This window comes from Artemia sp. Qi Xiang Cuo, chromosome 8 (assembly GCF_049724085.1).
Source record: "Artemia sp. Qi Xiang Cuo chromosome 8, ASM4972408v1, whole genome shotgun sequence".
Taxonomy (NCBI): Eukaryota; Metazoa; Arthropoda; class Branchiopoda; order Anostraca; family Artemiidae; genus Artemia; species Artemia sp. Qi Xiang Cuo.
The window spans coordinates 59,414,954-59,436,183 of record NC_142801.1 but is presented as its reverse complement, the minus strand read 5'-3'; the positions used below and the strand labels follow the sequence as shown (position 1 = coordinate 59,436,183).

Genomic DNA, 21,230 nt, shown 5'->3' with positions numbered 1-21,230 from the left:
CTTATTGTTCTAATTAAAGGACCTTTGTGGTTCAGGAGTCGTTCTTAAAGAATTGGGACAAAATTCAAACTTAAGCGTAAACAGCAATGTGCTGAGGAGGAGGCAACCCCCTTCACATACGTAATAGTTTGTGTTTATTTTAATTTTCAATGTTGCTCCTTACTTTCAGTTGAAAACTTGTTTTTTATTTAATTTTGGGTCTTTTTTTTAAATAATCCCAGGAAATCTGGCCAACCTCCAGGGGAAAATATCCTCCCCGAGGAAAAATCCTTTAGAAAACTCAATTCTGGTGAAACTTCACTCAGGACAGTTACCCTTAATAACTCCACAAATAAATTTGAGACGGAAAATAGAAACCAAGACATATAAAAAGAATTTTATATATGAATCCTTCCAAATTCCTCCAGTATATAGTTTCCCCTGACAAGTTCATCCCAGGAAATTTCCCACCGCATGGAAACACCCCCCGCAGAAAAACCCCCAGCAGATAATCCCCCCCACCCCACCCTAAAAGTATGCATACTTCCAAATAACAAATACTATGCATAGACAATGGGCAAATTTTATAACTTAAAAACCTTTCCCCTGGGACTTTGGGAGCTTCGATTTATATTCAAAGGCATAGTTATTAGGTTTTTCAACTCTAATGAGCAAAATGGTTATCTCAAGATTTTGATTGAACGATTTTGTGAGAAAGGGGTGGGGAAGGGGCTTAGTTGCCCCCCAATTTCTTCTGATGCTTAAAAACGGCGTTAGAACTTTTAATTTCAGTTTGAATGAGCCCTCTCACGAATTTGTAGGACCATTGGACAATACGATCACCCCTGGAAAAAACAAAACAAATAGACACGCGTCTGTGATCTTTCTTCTGGGAAAAAATACAAAATTCCACTTTTTTGCAGATAGGAACTTGAAAACTCTACAGTTGTGTTTTATGATACATTGAATCTGATGGTGTGATTTTCATCTGGCCCACCTTCAAGGGGAAATGTCCTCCCGTAGTTGTAGCATTCATAAAGGACATGTTCTGAGTTTTTCTGTGTTTGCGTGGCTTCAGGTTACTGTGTTTTTGGATTTTTAGTTTCCTTTTTATCCAAAATTTCTTATCGGGGCTGTTATTTCTGTACTTAGATCATGAGGATGTTGAGTACACATTTTATGAGGTGTTTGAGTTTTTCTTTTGCATTGGGCCTAGTTTTTGGTATTAAGGCTAGGTTTTTCTATGTCAAGGCTATGCTTTTGAAATTGGACTCGAACTGGGAGTTCTATGGATAGTGCTTGCTTTTTATTGTCTTAAGTAAAAGGTTTTTCACTTTGGGGTGTAAACTGTAATCTCGTTGGTATAAATTTTGTTTGATTTTAAGTCTTTTTAAAACACAAAGATTTTAATGTACTAAGTTAGGTGTAAGTTGGGTAAAAAAAAATCCATTATTTAATGTTTAAACAAAAGTGTGATGCAAAGGGCCAGAGCTTTTAAGCTCGAATATAATGAATTGCACCGTGGGAGTATTTTATTTTTTCATGGTTTATGAAATCGAAGTGGTTTTTATCAAATATCGGAAGAGGGCTTATTCAAACGGAAAGTAAAAATCCCACCGCACTCTTCAAGCAATACAAGTTATTTCTGCAGTTTTCATCGAAAAACTACTGGATTTATGCCAAAAACAAAACAAAAAAGCTCTTGTGGCCCAGGCAGGGCCAACAAAAGCTCTAATAAAAAAAATGTGATAAAAAAATTATTTTTACACTGCAGCGAGAATTGAAGGGATTATCTTTTTTGCTGTAAACCGTAAAATATTAGATTTAAATGTATTAAATAGAAATCAGTGAATAAAACTCCGTAAATTTAATTATTTTATATACTCTAAAATGCTTCATTTTTCTTCATAACTTGGAAGTAATCAAAATTACTCCCCTTCCAATATTCTATTGCTTTTTGGTGTAAATCTTGCTGCTTTTTTGGGTGGAAGAGTACAGGAGAGGGGGTTCCTTCCCTAATATCTTCGTTTATTTTCTGTCCCAATCGTCCCAGTCACAATTTCTCTACGAAGCCTAAAGTGTTCCACCCTTAAAAAAATATTCCCATATTTTTGTTCCCACACTTACGACAAAAATAATGAATTTCATTAGTCTATGTTTAGGCAAATGTATGTTCGATGATGAAAAGAGGTATAGTTTTTGGTCTGTACAATATTGCATGAGCGGGCTACTTACGAGTATTCCTCATTACTCATATATGCCCGCGGGAAGGTCTGAGTCAAAAGTCATCCAAGATTCTTCCGAGAGTCTTACGATCCTATCAGGTCGACCTCTGAAAAAGGGGTGCAGAAGAATAGAAAGGTATGATTGCTGTTGCTTGCCCACGATCATGGGATCCATGGGAGGCTACGTGGCAGTAATTGTTTGTTAATCTTCTGTGACTAGCAAAGTAAGTTGAATTTGCGAGGCTCCATTAAGAGGCGTAACTCGATTCAGACTAGTCTGTGCAGATCAATAAGTTTCCCACCTGAGGGCTGTTAGGCAAAGACAAAGCTTATGAAGTTTTTTGTTTCATCCTTACACCGCAGATCTACAGTATTTGTTTTGAATTAGAAGTTTTGCCTAAATTTTGCTTTAGTTATTATTACTTGTAAATGAAATGGAATCGAAATATAATGATTGGTTAATTGATTATAATTGATTGATTATATATATCAATGTATAATTATATGAAATTATATAGAATATGAAATTATATTGATTATAAGTTCTTGAATTCGGGGTTTAAGGTTTCATTTCTCGGGTCTTAAAGTTTTTGCGTGACGCTGAGGTTTTCATATATTAGTGTTATTGTAACTTTGGAATTCAAAATTTGGGATTCAGTGTTAAAAGTTGAGTGTGTGAGATTTTCGTTAATTCTTGTATATTAATATATTTTAACAGTTTAATCTCATGATTGTTGATTTGGATGTGAGTGGCTTTTGTTAATGGTTTGGATATGATTGTTGGTTTGGACATGATTGTTAGTTTGGATAAGATTGTTGGTTTGGATATGACTGGCTTTTTTGAGCGGTTGGAATATGATTGTTGGTTTGGATATGATTGTCGGTTTAAATATGAGTGGCTTTTATGAGCGGTTTGGATAGTTTTGTTTGTTTGGATATGATTGTTGGTTTGGATATGAATGGCTTTTATGAGCGGTTTGGATATGATTGTTGGTTTGATATGAGTCGCTTGGTTTTATATTATACATGGTTTGATATGAGTCGCGTTTATAAGTTGTTTTGTTATTATTGTTGGTTTTGATATGAATGTTGCTTTGGATATGAGTGGCTTTTATGAGTGGTTTGGATATGATTGTTGGTCTTGATATGATTATTGGTTTGGATATGATTGTTGGTTTGGATATGATTTTAGGTTTTGATTCGATTGTTGGTATGGATATGATTGTTGGTTTGGATATGATTGATGGTTTGCATGTGAGTAGCTTTTATGAGTGGTTTGGATATGTTTATTGGTTTGGATATGAGTGGCTATTATGAATACTTTGGATATGATTATTGGTTTGGATATGGCTGTTGTTTTGGATATGAGTGGCTAATATGAGTGGATGGGATATGATTGTTGGTTTGGATACGATGCTTTGTTGGATATGATTTTTTGGTTTGGATATGATTGTTGTTTTTGGATATTATTGTTGGTTTGGATATGAGTGGCTTTTACGAAGGGTTTGGATATGATTATTGGTTTGGATATGAGTTGTTTTTATGAAGGGTTTGGAGAGGATTGTTGGTTTGGATATGAGTGTTGTTTTAGGTGTGAGTGTCTTTTATAAGTGGTTTGGATATGATTGCTGGTTTGGATATGAATGCTGGTTTGTATATGATTGTTGGTTTTGATATGAGTGGCTTTTATGAGTGGTTTGGATATGATTATTGGTTCGGATATAATTCTTGGTTTGGATATGAGTGGCTTTTAGGAGTGCTTTGGATTTGATTGTCGGTTTGGATATGATTGTTGGTTAGGATATGACTGGCTTTTACGAGCGGTTGGATATGATTGCTGGTCTGGACATAATTGTTGGTTTGGATATAATTGTTGGTTTGGATATGAGTGGTTATTATGAGTGGCTTCGATATGATAATTGGTTTGGATATGATTTTTGGCTTGGATATGAGTGTATTTTATGAATGGTTTGGATATGATTTCCATGATTGTATATAATTATATATGATTTTTAATGTTCCTTTAGAAGGCGTAACTTAGAATGTTCCTTTAGAAGGCTCCTTTAGAAGGCGTAACTCGATTCAGACTAGTCTGTGCAGATCAAGAAGTTGCTCACCTGAGAGCTGCTAGGCAAAGACAAAACTGATTAAGTTTAATGTTCTATCTATTCAACGCGAATCTGCAGTATTTGTTTGGAATTAGACGTTTTTGCCTAAATTTTGCTTTAGTTATTATTACTTGTATAGTTATTATTACTCGTAAATGAAATGGAATCGAAATATAATGATTGGTTAATTGATTATAATTGATTGATTATATATATCAATGTATAATTATGTGAAATTATATAGAATATGAAATTATATTGATTATAAGTTCTTGAATTTGGGGTTTAAGGTTTCACTTCTCGGGTCTTAAAGTTTTTGCGTGACGCTGAGGTTTTCATATATTAGTGTTATTGTAATTTTGGAATTCAAAATTTGGGATTCAGTGTTAAAAGTTGAGTGTGTGAGATTTTCGTTAATTCTTGTATATTAATATATTTTAACAGTTTAATCTCATGATTGTTGATTTGGATATGAGTGGATTTTATGAATGATTTGGACATGATTGTTGGTTGGTATATGATTGTTGGCTTGGATAAGATTGTTGGTTTGGATATGAGTGACTTTTATGAGTGATTGGGATGTGATTGTTGATTTGGATATGATTGTTGGTTTTAATATGAGTAGCTTTTATGAGTGGTTTGGATAGTTTTCTTTGTTTGGATATGATTGTTGGTTTGGATATGAGTGGCTTTTATGATCGGTTTGGATATGATTTTTTGTTTGGATATGAGTGGCTATTTGGAGTGGTTTGGACATGATCCTTGGTTTGATATGAGTCGCTTTTATTAGTGGTTTGGATATGATTGTTGGTTTGAATTTGATTTCTTGTTTTGATATGATTGGCTTTTATGAGTTGTTTGGATATTATTGCTTTTCTTGATATGATTATTTGTTTTGTTATGATTGTTTGTTTGGATAAGATTGTTTTTTTGGATACGATTGATTGTTTGGATTTGATTTTTTTCTTGTATTAGATTGATTGTTTAGCTTAAAGTGACTATTATGAGTGGTTTGTAAGTAATTTCTGATTTTGATATGATTGTCTTTTATGAATAATTTGTATATTATTTTTGATTTGTATATGGTTGTTGTTTTGTATATGATTGGGTAATATGAGTGGTTGGGATATGTTTGTTGGTTTGGATATGATTTTTTGGTTTGGTTATGATTGTTGGTTTTGGATATTATTGTTGGTTTGGATATGAGTGGCTTTTATGAATGGTTTGGAGAGGATTGTTGGTTTGGATATGAGTGTTGTTTTAGATGTGAGTGTCTTTTATAAGTGGTTTGGATATGATTGCTGGTTTGGATATGAATGCTGGTTTGTATATGATTGTTGGTTTAGATATGAGTGGCTTTTATGAGTGGTTTGGATATGATTCTTGGTTCGGAGGTTGCTCTATGCTATTTCTGTACTTAGATCATGAGGATGTTGAGTACACATTTTATGAGGTCTTTGAGTTTTCTTTTGCATTGGGCTTAGTTTTTGGTATTAAGGTTAGGTTTTTCTAACCTTGCTTTCCGGTGTAAATCTTGCTGCTTTTTTGGGTGGCAGAGTACAGGAGAGGGGGTTCCTTCCCTAATATCTTCGTTTATTTTCAGTCCCAATCGTCAAAGTCACAATTTCTCTACGAAGCCTAAAGTGTTCCACCCTTAAGAAAATATTCCCATATTTTCGTTCCCACACTTACGACAAAAATAATGAATTTCATTAGTCTATGTTTAGGCAAATGTATGTTCGATGATGAAAAGGGGTATAGTTTTTGGTCTGTACAATCTTGCATGAGCGGGCCACTTACGAGTATTCCTCATTACTCATTTATGCCCGCGGGAAGGTCTGAGTCAAAAGTCATCCAAGATTCTTCCGAGAGTCTTACGATCCTATCAGGTCGACCTCTGAAAAAGGGGTGCAGAAGAATAGAAAGGTATGATTGCTGTTGCTTGCCCACGATCATGAGATCCACGGGAGGCTACGTGGCAGTAATGGTTTGTGAATCTTCTGTGACTAGCAAAGTAAGCTGAATTTGAGAGGCTCCTTTAAAAGGCGTAACTCGATTCAGACTAGTCTGTGCAGATCAATAAGTTGCACACCTGAGTTCTGCTAGGCAAAGACAAAGCTAATTAAGTTTAATGTTTCATCCTTACACCGCAAATCTACAGTATTTGTTTTGAATTAGAAGTTTTGCCTAAATTTAGCTTTAGTTATTATTACTTGTATAGTTATTATTACCAGTAAATGAAATGGAATCGAAATATAATGATTGGTTAATTGATTATAATTGATTGATTATATATATCAATTTATAATTATATGAAATTATATAGAATATGAAATTATATTGATTATAAGTTCTTGAATTCGGGGTTTAAGGTTTCGCTTCTCGGGTCTTAAAGTTTTTGCGTGACGCTGAGGTTTTCATATATTAGTGTTATTGTAACTTTGGAATTCAAAATTTGGGATTCAGTGTTAAAAGTTGAGTGTGTGAAATCTTCGTTAATTCTTGTATATTAATATATTTTAACAGTTTAATCTCATGATTGTTGATTTGGATATGAGTGGCTCTTATGAATGGTTTGGATATGATTGATGATTTAGATATGATTGTTGGTTTGGACAAGATTGTTGGTTTGGATATGAGTGGCTTTTATGAGCGGTTGGAATATCATTGTTGGTTTGGATATGATTGTTGGTTTTAATATGAGTGGCTTTTATGATCGGTTTGGATAGTTTTGTTTGTTTGGATATGATTGTTGGTTTGGATATGAGTGGCTTTTATGAGCGGTTTGGATATGATTGTTGGTTTGGATATGAGTGGCTATTTGGAGTGGTTTGGACATGATCCGTGGTTTGATATGAGTCGCTTTTATAAGTGGTTTGGATATTATTTTTGGTTTTGATATGAATTCTTCTTTGGATATGAGTGGCTTTTATGAGTGGTTTGGATATGATTGCTGGTCTGGATATGATTGTTGGTCTTGATATGATTGTTGGTTTGGATATGTTTGTTGGTTTGGATATGATTTTAGGTTTGGATTCGATTGTTGGTATGGATATGATTGTTGGTTTGGATATGATTGATGGTTTGCATGTGAGTAGCTTTTATGAGTGGTTTGGATATGTTTGTTGGTTTGGATATGAGTGGCTATTATGAATACTTTGGATATGATTATTGGTTTGGATATGGCTGTTGTTTTGGATATGAGTGGCTAATATGAGTGGATGGGATATGATTGTTGGTTTGGATACGATGCTTGGTTGGATATGATTTTTTGGTTTGGATATGATTGTTGGTTTTGGATATTATTGTTGGTTTGGATATGAGTGGCTTTTAAGAAGGGTTTGGATATGATTATTGGTTTGGATATGAGTTGTTTTTATGAAGGGTTTGGAGAGGATTGTTGGTTTGGATATGAGTGTTGTTTTAGGTGTGAGTGTCTTTTATAAGTGGTTTGGATATGATTGCTGGTTTGGATATGAATGCTGGTTTGTATATGATTGTTGGTTTAGATATGAGTGGCTTTTATGAGTTGTTTGGATATGATTCTTGGTTCGGATATAATTCTTGGTTTTGGATATGAGTGGCTTTTAGGAGTGCTTTGGATTTGATTTTAGGTTTGGATATGATTGTTGGTTATGATATGACTGGCTTTTACGAGCGGTTGGATATGATTGCTGGTCTGGACATAATTGTTGGTTTGGATATAATTGTTGGTTTGGATATGAGTGGTTATTATGAGTGGCTTCGATATGATAATTGGTTTGGATATGATTTTTGGCTTGGATATGAGTGTATTTTATGAATGGTTTGGATATGATTTCCATGATTGTATATAATTATATATGATTTTTAATGTTCCTTTAAAAGGCGTAACTTAGAATGTTCCTTTAGAAGGCTCCTTTAGAAGGCGTAACTCGATTCAGACTAGTCTGTGCAGATCAAGAAGTTGCTCACCTGAGAGCTGCTAGGCAAAGACAAAACTGATTAAGTTTAATGTTCTATCTATTCAACGCGAATCTGAAGTATTTGTTTGGAATTAGACGTTTTTGCCTAAATTTTGCTTTAGTTATTATTACTTGTATAGTTATTATTACTCGTAAATGAAATGGAATCGAAATATAATGATTGGTTAATTGATTATAATTGATTGATTATATATATCAATGTATAATTATGTGAAATTATATAGAATATGAAATTATATTGATTATAAGTTCTTGAATTTGGGGTTTAAGGTTTCACTTCTCGGGTCTTAAAGTTTTTGCGCGACGCTGAGGTTTTCATATATTAGTGTTATTGTAATTTTGGAATTCAAAATTTGGGATTCAGTGTTAAGAGTTGAGTGTGTGGGATTATCGTTATTTCTTGTATATTAATATATTTTAACAGTTTAATCTCATGATTGTTGATTTGGATATGAGTGGATTTTATGAATGGTTTCGACATGATTGTTGGTTGGGATATGATTGTTGGCTTGGATAAGATTGTTGGTTTGGATATGAGTGGCTTTTATGAGTGTTTGGGATATGATTTTTGGTTTGGATATGATTGTTGGTTTTAATATGAGTGGCTTTCATGAGCGGTTTGGATAGTTTTGTTTGTTTGGATATGATTGTTGGTTTGGATATGAGTGGCTTTTATGAGTGGTTTGGATATGATTGTTGGTTTGGATATGAGTGGCTATTTGGAGTGGTTTGGACATGATCCTTGGTTTGATATGAGTCGCTTTTTTAAGTTGTTTGGTTATGATTGTTTAGTTTAGCATGATTAGTTGTTTTAATATACCGGACTATTATGAGTGGTGTGCATTTGACTTTTAGTCCGGATGTGATATTTAGGTTGAGTATGAGTATTGGTTTTGATAAGAGTGTTGGCTTGGACATGCTTATTACTTTGGATATGATTATTGGTTGGTTTGGACAAGATTGGTGGTTCTGCTAAGAGTGGCTTTTATAAGTGTTTTTGATGTGATTGTTGGTTTGGATATGAGTGGCTATTATGAGTACTTTGGACATGATTGTTGATTTGGATATGGCTGTTGTTTTGTATATAATTGGGTAATATGAGTGGTTGGGATATGATTGTTGGTTTGGATACGTTTGTTGGTTTTGATTTGTTTTTTTGGTTTGTTTATTATTGTTGGTTTTGGATATTATTGTTGGTTTGGATATGAGTGGCTTTTATGAATGGTTTGGAGAGGATTGTTGGTTTGGATATGAGTGTTGTTTTAGATGTGAGTGTCTTTTATAAGTGGTTTGGATATGATTGCTGGTTTGGATATGAATGCTGGTTTCTTTTATGAGTGGTTTGGATATGATTCTTGGTTCGGATGTAATTCTTGGTTTGGATATGAGTGGCTTTTAGGATTGCTTTGGATATGATTGTCGGTTTGGATATGATTGTTGGTTAGGATATGACTGGCTTTTACGAGCGGTTGGATATGACTGCTGGTTTGGACATAATTGTTGGTTTGGATATGATTGTTGGTTTGGATATGAGTGGTTTTTGTGAGTGGCTTCGATATGATTATTGGTTTGGATATGATTTTTGGTTTGGATATGAGTGTATTTTATGAATGGTTTGGATATGATTTCTATGATTGTATATGATTATATATGATTTTTAATTTTGCTTTAGAAGGCGTAACTTAGAATGTTCCTTTAGAAGGCTCCTTTAGAAGGCGTAACTCGATTCAGACTAGTCTGTGCAGATCAAGAAGTTGCCCCTAAGTACAGAGCAACATTAAAAATTAAAATAAACAGAAACTATTACGTATGTCAAGGGGGTTGCCTCCTCCACAGCACAATGCTGTTTACGTTTAAGTTTTAATTTTGTACCAATTCTTTAAGAACGACTCCTGAACCACAAAGGTCCTTTAATTAGAACAATAAGAAGCTTTTTTAATAAAAATTTTTTTAAAGAGTGAGGTGTTGAGGAGGAGGTTGCTCTATGCTATTTCTGTACTTAGATCATGAGGATGTTGAGTACACATTTTATGAGGTCTTTGAGTTTTCTTTTGCATTGGGCTTAGTTTTTGGTATTAAGGTTAGGTTTTTCTAACCTTGCTTTCCGGTGTAAATCTTGCTGCTTTTTTGGGTGGCAGAGTACAGGAGAGGGGTTCCTTCCCTAATATCTTCGTTTATTTTCAGTCCCAATCGTCAAAGTCACAATTTCTCTACGAAGCCTAAAGTGTTCCACCCTTAAGAAAATATTCCCATATTTTCGTTCCCACACTTACGACAAAAATAATGAATTTCATTAGTCTATGTTTAGGCAAATGTATGTTCGATGATGAAAAGGGGCATAGTTTTTGGTCTTTACAATCTTGCATGAGCGGGCCACTTACGAGTATTCCTTATTACTTATTTATGCCCGCGGGAAGGTCTGAGTCAAAAGTCATCCAAGATTCTTCCGAGAGTCTTACGATCCTATCAGGTCGACCTCTGAAAAAGGGGTGCAGAAGAATAGAAAGGTATGATTGCTGTTGCTTACCCACGATTATGAGATCCACGGGAGGCTACGTGGCAGTAATTGTTTGTGAATCTTCTGTGACTAGCAAAGTAAGCTGAATTTGCGAGGCTCCTTTAAAAGGCGTAACTCGATTCAGACTAGTCTGTGCAGATCAATAAGTTGCACACCTGAGTTCTGCTAGGCAAAGACAAAGCTAATGAAGTTTAATGTTTCATCCTTACACCGCAAATCTACAGTATTTGTTTTGAATTAGAAGTTTTGCCTAAATTTAGCTTTAGTTATTATTACTTGTATAGTTATTATTACCAGTAAATGAAATGGAATCGAAATATAATGATTGGTTAATTGATTATAATTGATTGATTATATATATCAATTTATAATTATATGAAATTATATAGAATATGAAATTATATTGATTATAAGTTCTTGAATTCGGGGTTTAAGGTTTCGCTTCTCGGGTCTTAAAGTTTTTGCGTGACGCTGAGGTTTTCATATATTAGTGTTATTGTAACTTTGGAATTCAAAATTTGGGATTCAGTGTTAAAAGTTGAGTGTGTGAAATCTTCGTTAATTCTTGTATATTAATATATTTTAACAGTTTAATCTCATGATTGTTGATTTGGATATGAGTGGCTTTTATGAATGGTTTGGATATGATTGTTGGTTTGGATAAGATTGTTGGTTTGGATAAGAGTGGCTTTTATGAGCGGTTGGAATATGATTGTTGGTTTGGATATGATTGTTGGTTTTTATATGAGTGGCTTTTTTGGGTGGTTTGGATATTTTTCTTTGTTTGGATATGATTGTTGGTTTGGATATGAGTGGCTTTTATGAGCGGTTTGGATATGATTTTTGGTTTTGATATTAGTGGCTATTTGGAGTGGTTTGGACATGATCCTTGGTTTGATATGAGTCGCGTTTATAAGTTGTTTGGATATTATTGTTGGTTTGGATATGAATGCTTCTTTGGATATGAGTGGCTTTTATGAGTGGTTTGGATTTGATTGCTGGTCTGGATATGATTGTTGGTTTGGATATGATTGTTGGTTTGGATATGATTTTAGGTTTTGATTTGATTTTTGGTATGGATATGATTGTTGGTTTGGATATGATTGATAGTTTGGATATGAGTGGATTTTATTAGTTGTTTGAATATTATTGTTGGTTTGGATATGAGTGGCTATTATGAATACTTTGGATATGATTGTTGGTTTGGATATGGCTGTTGTTTTGTATATGAGTGGCTAATAGTAGTGGTTGGGATATGATTGTTGGTTTGGATACGATCGTTGGTTTGGATATGATTTTTTGGTTTGGATATGATTGTTGGTTTTGGATATTATTGTTGGTTTGGATATGAGGTGCTTTTACTAAGGGTTTGGATATGATTGTTTGTTTGGATATGAGTGGTTTTTATGAATGGTTTGGAGAGGAGTGTTGGTTTGGATATGAGTGTTGTTTTAGATGTGAGTGTCTTTTAAAAGTGGTTTTGATATGATTGCTGGTTTGGATATGAATGCTGGTTTGTATATGATTGCTGGTTTAGATATGAGTGGCTTTTATGAGTGGTTTGGATATGATTCTTGGTTCGGATAAAATTCTTGGTTTGGATATGATTGGCTTTTAGGAGTGCTTTGGATATGATTGTCGGTTTGGATATGATTGTTGGTTAGGATATGACTGGCTTTTACGAGCAGTTGGATATTATTGCTGGTTTGGACATAATTGTTGGTTTGGATATGATTGTTGGTTTGGATATGAGTGGTTTTTATGAGTGGCTTCGATATGATTATTGGTTTGGATATGATTTTTGGTTTGGATATGAGTGTATTTTATGAATGGTTTGGATATGATTTCTATGATTGTATATGATTATATATGATTTTTAATTTTCCTTTAGAAGGCGTAACTTAGAATGTTCCTTTAGAAGGCTCCTTTAGAAGGCGTAACCCGATTCAGACTAGTCTGTGCAGATCAAGAAGTTGCCCACCTGAGAGCTGCTAGGCAAAGACAAAACTGATTAAGTTTAATGTTCTATCTATACAACGCGAATCTGCAGTATTTGTTTGGAATTAGACGTTTTTGCCTAAATTTTGCTTTAGTTATTACTACTCGTATAGTATTACAAAATTACTATTTTTGAGACTGTTTAAATGAATTGGAATCGAAATATAATGATTGATTACGTGATTATAATCTATTGATTATATATTTCTATGTATAATTATATGAAATTACATAGAATATGAAATTATATTGAGTATAAGTTCTTGAATTCGGGGTCTAAGGTTTCACTTCTCGGGTTTTGAGGTTTTTGCGTGACGCTGAGTTTGTCATATATTAGTGTTGATAAATGTTAGATTTGGGATTCAATGTTAAGAGTTGTTGTTCGAGATCTTCATTAATTCTTGTATATTAATATATATTAACAGTTTCATCTCAAATCCTAGAATCATTTTTTAATAAGAAAGAAAAGATACTTAAAAAAGATTTAAAACTACAGTTCAAATACAACAAAAATACAAAACAACGAAAGCAGCAAATACCCTTGCACAACAAAACTTATATAATTATATATTTGCAGTTTACTGAAAAAATTAAAGTGAATGTGCATTGTCAGTTTAATGTACAAATGCAGATGCTTATTCCTTATAACCTTAGTTAATGTTTGATATCTTAAAGTAACAAAAATGAAAACATTTCAAAGAATTTTTTCAGTAAAGTACAAATTATATTCTGGCTTTTAGAAAGCATATGGGTTTAGTACACTACTCATATTAATTTCTGCTCATTTTGAGTTTGACCCGATTATTTATTGCAATTTCTGTTCGTTTTGGGTTTCATTTATTTATTGATGCTGATATGTGGTAGTTGTATGCTTGGTAGACTATTTGATTCTGTTTTATTCATTTCTGATTAAATGGAGTTCTTTACTGTCTTTTGAAGAACTTATTTTTTTAATTAATTCCTGATCGTTTTACATTGACATAGTCTTTTTCAGACAAAAATAAAATAATAGTTTGAATATTTCTGGTTTTTCTTTAAGGATTTATAGTTTGGCTATTTGTATGCTGAAGAGACTTTTTCAGCAATTTTTAACAACATAATCCCTTTTGAAATCCATGACACAAACAGTAGTATTTAATTTAGTCATATTCCTAGTGGACCTGATAAATAACATTTAATACCATTCCCAAAAAATTATATCTATGCTCTTTAACAGCCTGGACGCAATTACACTCTTTTGATTTGGTAAAATATTAAGAGCGGAAGTAGTAATAGAAGTAGCCCTGAAAATTCGAGCTTAATACTTTAAAAAATTTTGTGTTTTTTTTACACTGCAGCGAAAATGGAAGGGATTGTTTATTTGCTGTAAACAGTAAAATTTTTAGATTTAACTGTATTAAATAGAAATCAGTGAATAAAATACCGTAAATTTAATTATTTTCTACACTCTAAAATGCTTTAATTTTTGTTCATAACTTGGAAGTAATCAAAATTACTCCTCTTTCAATATTCTATTGCTCTCTAGTGTAAATCTTGCTGCTTTTTTGGGTGGCAGAGTACCTGGGAGGGGGCCCTTTCCTAATTTCTTCTTTTAATTTCAGTCCCAATCGTCCCAGTCACAATTTTTCTACGAATCCTAAAGTGCTCCACCTATAAAAAAAATATTCCCATATCTTCGTTCCCACAGTTAGGGCAAAAATAATGAATTTCATTAGTCTATGTTTATGCAAATGTATGTTCGATGATGAAAAGGGGTATAGTTTTTGGTCTGTACAATCTCGCATTAGCGGGCCACTTACGAGTATTCCTCATTACTCATTTATGCCCGCGGGAAGGTCTGAATCAAAAGTCATCCAAGATTCTTCCGAGAGTCTTACGCTCCTATCAGGTCGACCTCTGAAAAAGGGGTGCAGAAGAATAGAAAGGTATGATTGCTGTTGCTTGCCCACGATCATGGGATCCATGGGAGGCTACGCGGCGGTAATTGTTTGTAAATCTTCTGTGATTAGCAAAGTAAGTTGAATTTGCGAGGCTCCTTCAGAAGGCGTAACTCAATTCAGACTAGTCTGTGCAGATCAAGAAGTTACCCACCTGAGAGCTGCTAGGCAAAGACAAAACTGATGAAGTTTAATATTCTATCTATACAACGCGAATCTGCAGTATTTGTTTGGAATTAGACGTTTTTGCCTAAATTGTGCTTTACTTATTATTACTTGTATAATATTTTAAAGTTACTGTTTCTGAGTCTCTTTAAATGAATTGGAATTGAAATTATAATGATTGATTAATTGATTATAATTTATTGATTATATGTTTATCAATGTGAAATTATATGAAAGCATATAGAATATGAAATTACTTGACGCTGAGGTTCCCAAATATTAGTGTAATCTCAATAATCAGTATAAAATTATTAAGGTTTTTTACGTAACCCTGAGGTTTTCATATATTAATATTATTGTAATGATAAATGGTAAATTTGGGATCCAAGATTAAAAGTTGAGTTTGTGAGATCTTCGTTAATTTGTGTATATTAATATATTTGAACAGTTCAATCTCAAATCCTGGAATCATTTTTTTACAGGAAAGAAAATATACTTAAAAAAGATTAAAAACTACAGTTCAAATACAAAAAAAAATAAAGTCAAATACAGTTCAAATACAAAGAAAAACAAGCTTCCACAACACTAAAATCTAGCAAAGAGTTTTCTGATCCAGCTGCTTTAAGGGGCTGTACTGTACGAGGTGGGCTTCAGCAAAAACAATCGGTTTCCTACGGGCCGTTTATGTTTTGGTGTTTAACTAGGACGGTTTAACCAAGAATTGGTTTAACACTAGTTCTAGAATGGCTTAGAATTCGCGTTGTATAGATAGAACATCCAACTTCATCAGTGTTGTCTTTGCCTAGCAGCTCTCAGGTGGGCAACTGCTTGATATGCACACACTAGTCTGAATCAAGTTACGCCTTCTAAAGGAGCCTCGCAAATTCAACTTACTTAGCTAGTCACAGAAGATTCACAAACAATTACCGCCGCGTAGCCTCCCATGGAACCCATGATCATGGGCAAGCATCCTTACACCGCAAATCTACAGTATTTGTTTTGAATTAGAAGTTTTGCCTAAATTTTGCTTTAGTTATTATTACTTGTATAGTTATTATTACTTGTAAATGAAATGGAATCGAAATATAATGATTGGTTAATTGATTATAATTGATTGATTATATATATCAATGTATAATTATATGAAATTATATAGAATATGATATTATATTGATTATAAGTTCTTGAATTCGGGGTTTAAGGTTTCACTTCTCGGGTCTTAAAGTTTTTGCATGACGCTGAGTTTTTCATATATTAGTGTTATTGTAACTTTGGAATTAAAAATTTGGGATTCAGTGTTAAAAGTTGAGTGTTTGAGATCTTCGTTAATTCTTGTATATTAATATATTTTAACAGTTTAATCTCATGATTGTTGATTTGGATATGAGTGGATTTTATGAATGGTTTGGATAGTATTGTTGGTTTGGATATGATTGTTGGTTTGGATAAGATTGTTGGTTTGGATATGAGTGGCTTTTATGAGTGGTTTGGATATGATTGTTTTGGACATGATTAATGGTTTGGATATGAGTGGCTATTATGAATACTTTGGATATGATTGTTGATTTGGATATGGCTTTTGTTTTGTATATAATTGGGTAATATGAGTGGTTGGGATATGACTGTTGGTTTGGATACGATTGTTGGTTTGGATATGATTTTTTGGTTTGGATATGATTGTTGGTTTTGGATATTATTGGTGTTTTGGATATGATTGTCTTTTACGAAGGGTTTGTATATGATTGTTGGTTTGGATATGAGTGGTTTTTATGAATGGTTTGGAGAGGATTGTTGGTTTGGATATGAGTGTTGTTTTAGATGTGAGTGTCGTTTATAAGTGGTTTGGATATGATTGCTGGTTGGGATATGAATGATGGTTTGTATATGATCGTTGGTTTAGATATGAGTGGCTTTTATGAGTGGTTTGGATATGATTCTTGGTTCGGATATAATTCTTGGTTTGGATGAGTGGCTTTTAGGAGTGCTTTGGATATGATTGTCGGTTTTGATATGATTGTTGGTTAGGATATGACTGGCTTTTACGAGCGGTTGGATAGGATTGCTGGTTTGGACATAATTGTTGGTTTGGATATGATTGTTGGTTTTGATATGAGTGGTTTTTATAGATCTGCAAATTATTGCCTTAAGCGTAAATAGCAATGTGCTTAATTTGCAGAGGCAAATTTATTGCCTCTCGTTGATATCAAATTAAAAAAAACAAAGTTTTTCCAACTGAAAGTAAGGAGCAGCATTAAAACATAAAACTAAAAGGAATTATTACGTATATGGAGGGGGTTTCCTCCTCCTCAACACCTCACTCTTTAGAATTTTTTTTTATTAAAAAAGCTTCTTATTGTTCTAATTAAAGGACCTTTGTGGTTCAGGAGTCGTTCTTAAAGAATTGGGACAAAATTCAAACTTAAGCGTAAACAGCAATGTGCTGAGGAGGAGGCAACCCCCTTCACATACGTAATAGTTTGTGTTTATTTTAATTTTCAATGTTGCTCCTTACTTTCAGTTGAAAACTTGTTTTTTATTTAATTTTGGGTCTTTTTTTTAAATAATCCCAGGAAATCTGGCCAACCTCCAGGGGAAAATATCCTCCCCGAGGAAAAATCCTTTAGAAAACTCAATTCTTGTGAAACTTCACTCAGGACAGTTACCCTTAATAACTCCACAAATAAATTTGAGACGGAAAATAGAAACCAAGACATATAAAAAGAATTTTATATATGAATCCTTCCAAATTCCTCCAGTATATAGTTTCCCCTGACAAGTTCATCCCAGGAAATTTCCCACCGCATGGAAACACCCCCCGCAGAAAAACCCCCAGCAGATAATCCCCCCCACCCCATCCTAAAAGTATGCATACTTCCAAATAACAAATACTATGCATAGACAATGGGCAAATTTTATAACTTAAAAAACCTTTCCCCTGGGACTTTGGGAGCTTCGATTTATATTCAAAGGCATAGTTATTAGGTTTTTCAACTCTAATGAGCAAAATGGTTATCTCAAGATTTTGATTGAACGATTTTGTGAGAAAGGGGTAGGGAAGGGGCTTAGTTGCCCCCCAATTTCTTCTGATGCTTAAAAACAGCGTTAGAACTTTTAATTTCCATTTGAATGAGCCCTCTCACGAATTTGTAGGACCATTGGACAATACGATCACCCCTGGAAAAAACAAAACAAATAGACACGCGTCTGTGATCTTTCTTCTGGGAAAAAATACAAAATTCCACTTTTTTGCAGATAGGAACTTGAAAACTCTACAGTTGTGTTTTATGATACATTGAATCTGATGGTGTGATTTTCATCTGGCCCATCTTCAAGGGGAAATGTCCTCCCGTAGTTGTAGCATTCATAAAGAACATGTTCTGAGTTTTTCTGTGTTTGCGTGGCTTCAGGTTACTGTGTTTTTGGATTTTTAGTTTCCTTTTTATCCAAAATTTCTTATCGGGGCTGTTATTTCTGTACTTAGATCATGAGGATGTTGAGTACACATTTTATGAGGTGTTTGAGTTTTTCTTTTGCATTGGGCTTAGTTTTTGGTATTAAGGCTAGGTTTTTCTATGTCAAGGCTATGCTTTTGAAATTGGACTCGAACTGGGAGTTCTATGGATAGTGCTTGCTTTTTATTGTCTTAAGTAAAAGGTTTTTCACTTTGGGGTGTAAACTGTAATCTCGTTGGTATAAATTTTGTTTGATTTTAAGTCTTTTTAAAACACAAAGATTTTAATGTACTAAGTTAGGTGTAAGTTAGGTAAAAAAAAATCCATTATTTAATGTTTAAACAAAAGTGTGATGCAAAGGGCCAGAGCTTTTAAGCTCGAATATAATGAATTGCACCGTGGGAGTATTTTATTTTTTCATGGTTTATGAAATCGAAGTGGTTTTTATCAAATATCGGAAGAGGGCTTATTCAAACGGAAAGTAAAAATCCCACCGCACTCTTCAAGCAATACAAGTTATTTCTGCAGTTTTCATCGAAAAACTACTGGATTTATGCCAAAAACAAAACAAAAAAACTCTTGTGGCCCAGGCAGGGCCAACAAAAGCTCTAATAAAAAAAAAATGTGATAAAAAAATTATTTTTACACTGCAGCGAGAATTGAAGGGATTATCTTTTTGCTGTAAACCGTAAAATATTAGATTTAAATGTATTAAATAGAAATCAGTGAATAAAACTCCGCAAATTTAATTATTTTATATACTCTAAAATGCTTCATTTTTCTTCATAACTTGGAAGTAATCAAAATTACTCCCCTTCCAATATTCTATTGCTTTTTGGTGTAAATCTTGCTGCTTTTTTGGGTGGAAGAGTAAAGGAGAGGGGGTTCCAGCCCTAATATCTTCGTTTATTTTCTGTCCCAATCGTCCCAGTCACAATTTCTCTACGAAGCCTAAAGTGTTCCACCCTTAAAAAAATATTCCCATATTTTCGTTCCCACACTTACGACAAAAATAATGAATTTCATTAATCTATGTTTAGGCAAATGTATGTTCGATGATTCAGTCATGATTCATTCCCCGAACGAGTAACACCTTAGGCGCTCCGTGCCTGCGGTAGTTTTGGCTGAAGAGTGAAATAGCTTGTGAGATTAATGTTTTGAATTGATGAAAGAAAATTTTTTGGTGTGTGATTATTGCTTTGAACTGAAGAATTGCATGGAGTAAAAGAGGATTGGATTTTAGTCATTATAAACAGAGCCTTTGATTACCGACGTTGGAAAAGTTGTTTGCCGTGCCAAACGGCTAAAAGCACTGCACGCTAGCAACATCGTGGATAAACAATCGTTGCCGGCTGAGGTAAGACTATTTGTCCATTTTTTAATTGCTGCTTATTCATGGGGCGAAATAAAAGAAACCGTAAAGAAGTCTCATTCGAAAAGGATCAAAATGATTATTCGTCATCTTCACCTAAGAATGGAGAGACTTTGTCAATTTCGACGCTGGCTCGGAGCTTTTCTGAAATTCTAACTATAGTGAAAGACAATGGAAAAAAGCTTGACGGTATCACGGACCAGTTCAAATCTCTGGAAACCCGGGTCAAATCGCTTGAGGAAGCGCTATCTGGCCAATCGCAGCAATTTTCGACAATCCAGACCCATGTGGCGGCTACTGAGAATGAAATAATAAATGTAAAATCACAGATTAGTGTTGTTACAGCTGAGTCAGTGTTTCTCTGTGAAGAAAATAATCAGTTGAAAAATCGGTTAATGCATTGCGAGTATAGAATGAATGAGAAAAATATAGGGGTTTGGAATGTACCTTGCGATGATAAAGAGGAAGCTAAAGCGATTTTCAAAACTGTTTGTGAAGAAGGACTATGTTTAAACGAGACCCCATAATTTGCTGTTACAGAAGTAAAAAAAGAGCGTAGATATTTTAAATTTAGTGTTCGGTATAAATAATAAAAAATAACGATTCTGAAACAGAGTAAAAAACTTAAAGGAAAGACTGTTTGCGGTCATAAAGATATTTATCTTAGTGATGATGCTCCGACGGCAGTGAGAGATATTAGAAAACGGCTGATTGAAAAAAGATCAAAGCTTGCTGATTGTGGTATTCAAGCATGGGTAACAAAATTGGTTCCACCTCTCTTTTGTTTTGATCGGCCAAATGGCCTGCGTGTTTCTTTCTCCGTGAATGACGTGATTTCTGAATTATCAGTGCCGATACATCCTCGAGGTGGGCCTATGCAATGCTAGGAGGTTTGTCATATTTATATTAATTATTTTAGTTTAATATAGTTTTGAGTTATTATTTTGTTGTGTTTTTTACTTCTTTGTTTTTTTTTGTGATAGTATATTGGTATGAAGTAATGTTGTCTCGTGTTTTTTTATCTTCTTTTTTTAAAAAAGATGTTGTGGATGGAATAAAGTAAAAAAAACAAAATGAGAAAAAGTATTAGTGGTGTATAATGTATATCGCGGTGCGGAGCGTACCGGGTTGTGATTGGAGTTCTTATGGATTGGTCTTGGCTTTCAGTGATACTAGGCCTGGAAACAGTAGTAGTGTTTTTTGGTTTTTATGAAGATATTTATGTTTCTTTTTTTTTTTTGCTGGTCTTTTGGGGCATGGTGTGGTTTCTCTTAACGTGGGATTAATATTTGATAATGGATAGAGATAATCGTGAAATTACATCATCAAGGTTAAAAGAATTTGAGCGGAATTCTCTTTCATTTCAGTCAATTTTTCAAACTATTGTAGCTGGTGATGATGATGATACTTCTAGTAATTTTGATATCCCAAAAAATCAATATATATTTATGAATGAGCTGGTAAGAAAAAATGTAAATACAAGTAGGATGTCGTTTTGGAATTGCCGGGGT

General features: G+C 33.8%; 4 non-coding genes across 4 annotated transcripts; all 4 read left to right on the top strand.

Moving 5' to 3' along the window:
• The first annotated feature begins 2,181 nt into the window (after positions 1–2,181).
• LOC148949636 (Nuclear RNase P) lies at positions 2,182–2,491 on the top strand. The gene has a single exon (XR_016142172.1).
• Positions 2,492–6,079: 3,588 nt separating this feature from the next.
• Positions 6,080–6,389, top strand: LOC148949635 (Nuclear RNase P). The gene has a single exon (XR_016142169.1).
• Positions 6,390–10,625: 4,236 nt separating this feature from the next.
• LOC148949634 (Nuclear RNase P) lies at positions 10,626–10,935 on the top strand. The gene has a single exon (XR_016142171.1).
• Positions 10,936–14,559: 3,624 nt separating this feature from the next.
• LOC148949633 (Nuclear RNase P) lies at positions 14,560–14,869 on the top strand. The gene has a single exon (XR_016142168.1).
• The last annotated feature ends 6,361 nt before the right edge of the window (positions 14,870–21,230 follow it).